Here is a 3588-nt window from a genome sequence, read left to right on the forward strand (position 1 = left end):
ATATTTCACAGGTTCATTTTTGTTATGAAGGCTAAATGTGCTCTTTATGGTATACTAGTGTCTTAGTCAGGGTTTTTATTGCTAGGACTAAACACCATGACCAAAAAGCAAGCTGGGGAGGGACGGGTTTATTTGGCTTGCACTTCAGAATTGCTTTTCATCACTGAAGGAAGTCAGGGGAACTCAAACAGGGCAGGATCCAGGAGGCAGGAGCTGATGCAGAGGCCACGGAGAGGAGCTGCTCACTGGCTTGCTTCCTCCCCTGGCTTGCTCACCCCACCTTCTTATAGAACCCAGGACCATCAGCCTAGGGATGGCACCACTCACCATGGGCTGGTTTCTCCTCCATTGATCACTAATTGAGAAAATGCCTTACAGCTGGATCTCATTGAGGCAGTCCCTCAACCAAGGCTCCTTCCTCTGATGACTCTAGCTTGTGTCAAGTTGACTCACAAAACCAGCCAGTACAACTAGTAAGTATAACTTAAAAGGAGGAAAACATAAACAAAATAAAATATTTATCTATAACCTAAACACACATGCATGCATGCACGCAACTTGTCCATAACGTCTGGATACGCCCATATTTTTTTAATAAAAGAAGTTCATACCACATTCTGCTTGATAATGTTCACCTTTCCACACCAATAAAAATATTTTACCATACCCCTTTGAGTGCCACATGATGAGGATTTCATTTTCTCAATATGCCTGAGTTATTTAGTGAATTCTCTGAGTCATTCAGGTTGTTTGCTGGATTTCTTTGCATAACCACTTTTGTGTGTGTGGTGAGTATCCCTTTAGGTTAAATTTCCAGATGTGACTGCTTGACCAAGAGCCTCCTAATCCTTTTAGACCTTTAGTTAGGCTGTCACATTGGAGCCAGAGATGAGGACTGCAGAAGTATAGGGGGAGGGACTTGAAAGGGGGTTCAATAAATTAACAAAAATGCAATTTACATGGAACCAACCACGAAAGGCTGTGACTTAAAGTGTGGCTACAGGGAGGGTAAGAAAGAGGAGGGCCTTGGCTTGCATATGCTTTTCCCTGAAAGGGTGAAAGACATTGATGAAGGAAGCAGAATGGCAATGTTCTGGAATGGGCTGTGATCTTCTGTCAGAGATCTGGGGGCTTTGATCTCTGGGCTCAAGCTCTCTGTCTCCTGGGAGAGAGGCAGTCCCAGCCTCTAGCCTTGTCCTCTGGGTCAGGAGGCATCCCAGCAATGCCCATCTTTGGCCACAGTTCTTCAGTTTCATCCACCTTGGATCTCGGCGGCTCCGAATGACCAAAGTTTGTTTCTCACAGTCTGCAGGTCCGCAGTGGCTTGTCCTCCTGCCAGACCAAGATCCAGGCCTTTCCTGCCCAGTCCTCTTCCAGGATAAGTGCTGAAGGACTGCTGGGAACACAGGAATCTAACGGGGTGGAAGCCAATCCACAACTGAGGACCATACCCATTCTTCAAGGTTTGCACACCTAATGAAAATGTTGCATGAGCTGGTTGCTTCTGCAAATGCTCCTAAGCGGAGAAAGCAAGGGAGGGGGGCAGGAAAAGATCAGAAAACAACACCAGCATTGATAGGAGCTAACCCCTCACACAAGTCCTCGGTCACCCCTGAGTAACACCAGAAAGCATGGGCGTTAAGACGGATGCACACACAGGCACGCCCCCCTTCTGGCTCTGTATATTTGGGGCTGTTGCTCCTTCAGAACTCCACTGTCTGTACCCGTGGCAGTCCCTCGGCACTCATCCTGTGGGGTTGACCTTTGCCCAGCTGTGACCAGGCTGTGTCTTCAAGCTTTTCTCCCCCTTATTTGGAGGGGTGCCCTGAAGTTATTCAACTGTCTCTAGGCAAACTGTTTCCCAGACTGGAGGAAAAACCCTATCAAGTCCATGAATGTGAAATCTAGTGACTCGAGGCTCACTTCCCCCTCCCCGCTCCTCGAGACGGGGTTTCTCTGTTTAACAGCCCTTATTGTCTGGAGCTCATGTTGGGATTAAAGCTGTGCGCCACCACCACCCAGCCACTTGAGGTTCATGTAAGCCCAAACTCCAAATGGCACAGAGGGACATCTTTGATGTTGAGTATGGTTTATAGACACATTTTCCAATAACAACACCAGCAAGAATGTTCTTTTGCGATGTTAACTATTTGTTTGTTGTTGTTTTGTTTTTGAGACAAGGTTTCTGTGTGTAACAGCCCTGTCTGTCTTGGAACTTGCTCTGTAGACCAGGCTGACCTCCAACTCAGAGACTCTGCCTCTCTGCCTCTGAAGTGCTGGGATTAAAGGCACGTGCCGCCGCCGCCACCCAGATAGGGTTTGAACTTCTAATATGACACCTTCTTCCTAACCAAGCACCCACACCTTTCTGCCTGGCTTACAACAAAGGTGATAAATAGCATTATTCCCAGGAGACATGGGAGGGTCGGTTTCTGAGATGCTTGGACTTTCCAGCCAGAACTCACACTGATTTCAGAGTCATCCTTTGGGGCCTGCGGGGGTGTAGTTCTCAGGCCTCTCTGTGGATGCTCAAGTTCCTTATCTCAAGTGGCATAATGTTTGCATGAGACCCATCCATACCCTCTTGTATACACCAAGTCCTCCCCAGATTACTTATGTCTATCACAATGTACATCCTGTCTCAACGGTTGCTATGGGTCTGGGGCTCTAGCTCAGTGGTGTACTATTTTTCTGGTGTGAACATGTTTATGAGTTTGATGCATAGTTGTAAAACAGACAAGAAGTTCCTTTTACTAAGAGAAGGATCAAGGTCACAGTGATATTTCTAATATGAACTTGACACCTTTGGACTGTTAAGTCTGTCCTTTTGAATTTTGTATGCAATGCAATTATCTCCCTATTACTAACACTGATGGTTTAGTATCTTTTACCTCTGAAACACAGCCAGGTTTCGGCACATATTTAAAGAAGTCTGAAAAGTAAAAACAGAAGCAAAAGAATGAAAGATAACATTATTATAAAAGAAATCACTATAATTAACATCCCTGGATGCCTAAGAGAAGATACTGTCTCTATGGAACTCCTGCAAAGAAATTTTACACTGACTTCCAGATAGGTTTCTAGGCCATGGTAAACATCAAAATCAAAAGCAACTTGGGCAGGGCTAGGGGTTCATTTCACCTTACAGCTTACAGTTCATTATTGGGGGGTCAGGGTAGAACTCGAGGCAGGAACTGAAGTAGAGGCCATGGGCCAGTGCTGTTTATTGGCTCACTCATCATGACCTGCTCAATCTGCTTTTTATGACAAGCCAGGACAGCCTGCCCAGGGGTGTCACCATCTACAATGGGCTGGGCCCTCTCCACATCAACCATTAATAAAAAATGCTCCACAGGTTCCCCCACAGGCCAATCATACAGAGAAGGTTTCTCAGTTGATGTTCCCTCTTCCCAGATGACTGTAATTTGTGTCAAGTTGACAGAAACCTAACCAGCACACCAAAACTTTCATTGTAAGTAACATGAATTCTGGGATTTAAAAAAATCCCAGAATGTGTGATAAGCTAAAATTAGTAATTGTCTATGTCAGGCAAACCAAGCTAGCTTTTAAATAAGACAGAAATTCCTT

General features: G+C 45.5%; 1 long non-coding RNA gene across 1 annotated transcript; it reads right to left on the reverse strand.

The window, feature by feature from the left end:
* Nucleotides 1-576: 576 nt before the first annotated feature.
* Nucleotides 577-3362, reverse strand: LOC121138653. Its single transcript, XR_005875551.1, has 2 exons — nt 2892-3362; nt 577-1516 (listed from the first exon to the last, which is right to left on the reverse strand). It is a non-coding gene; the product is annotated as an uncharacterized LOC121138653 (long non-coding RNA).
* Nucleotides 3363-3588: the final 226 nt, after the last annotated feature.

Source organism: Mesocricetus auratus, unplaced genomic scaffold (assembly GCF_017639785.1).
Source record: "Mesocricetus auratus isolate SY011 unplaced genomic scaffold, BCM_Maur_2.0 contig_11690_pilon_obj, whole genome shotgun sequence".
Lineage (NCBI taxonomy): Eukaryota > Metazoa > Chordata > Mammalia > Rodentia > Cricetidae > Mesocricetus > Mesocricetus auratus.